Consider the following 1,148-nt stretch of genomic DNA (forward strand, 5'->3'; position numbering starts at 1 on the left):
ATAGTTACATTTATTAAAATGAAATTTTTCATAGTAGCTAACAAATTGGCTAATATATAGTTAATATGCATACATATTCAAATAAATTATAGTGATCACAATGTCAGTTACTATTGACTTGCTGTCAAAATAGAATACTACTGACTACAGTTAGAGCAAAGGTTACTAAAGCGCTTTATAGGTAAGTACAGGTAGTTCCTTTGATGTAGCTATACAATGGAACCTTCGTAATACAAACATCTCTGTGATAATAAAATGTCCCAATTAGTACAACAAACCAATATAAAAGTATCTCCACCTCTGTATTAAGGACATGTAGTGTGCATAATACAAAATGACTTTAAAAACAATTTAAAAGCATGTTACTATGTACCGTATATCCTTAAATAAAAGCCAGATGCAAATAAATGCCAGTGTTGCAATAGAATTGAACTATAAATATGCAAATCTACACGTAGGCTAAAAACAACTCAGATGCCTTGCAGATACTTCCTTAAGTTCCTGAAGTCAAATGAGTGAGGTCAGTGGTTCCAATCCCACTCTGGGCCCAAGTTTTATTTTATTTTTAAAAATTTTTTGGAGGTCCGAGTACCATTTTAGGAAATAGACGCCTGGGCTTTTATTTAAGTAAATAAGGTACATGTCAGCACTTAAGTAATTTGATACAAATGTATATAGAATATTATAAGGATTTATGGAACTTACCTTATCAGTCATTGGACATATCTCAGTGCTACCAGGCTATGGGAAAAATAAATAGTCATAAAAAAATAAAACAAACTTTTACTCTGAAATCACCAGCGTTCATGTTTGCATAGAATATACTACTGCCATCATTCCTTACAACCACAGTATACCTATACATACATTTATAATAATGTGCATTTATTTAATCTACAAAAGACCTGATTTCAAGCATGCCAGCAGTTGCTGGAGCAGTCCATGTTACTGTGACACTATTCTTTAAACTAGAATCTGAATGAGTGACCTGAAATAATTAAAAAATAAGACCTAATCCACACTATAAAACACTTCATAGGCTATTCTTCACAGCAATAGATTGCAAGATCATTACAAGCACGATGTAGTACACCACTATGATTATTACAAACACTCACAAATACTTTTTAACAATTGTGCTCACTGTA

General features: G+C 32.0%; 1 long non-coding RNA gene across 1 annotated transcript; it reads right to left on the minus strand.

Moving 5' to 3' along the window:
* Positions 1-249: 249 nt before the first annotated feature.
* Positions 250-1,009, minus strand: LOC109590937 (uncharacterized). Its single transcript, XR_002189577.1, has 3 exons — positions 906-1,009; positions 788-857; positions 250-741 (listed from the first exon to the last, which is right to left on the minus strand). It is a non-coding gene; the product is annotated as an uncharacterized LOC109590937 (long non-coding RNA).
* Positions 1,010-1,148: the final 139 nt, after the last annotated feature.

Source organism: Amphimedon queenslandica, unplaced genomic scaffold (assembly GCF_000090795.2).
Source record: "Amphimedon queenslandica unplaced genomic scaffold, v1.1 AMPQUscaffold_9251, whole genome shotgun sequence".
Classification (NCBI taxonomy): domain Eukaryota; kingdom Metazoa; phylum Porifera; class Demospongiae; order Haplosclerida; family Niphatidae; genus Amphimedon; species Amphimedon queenslandica.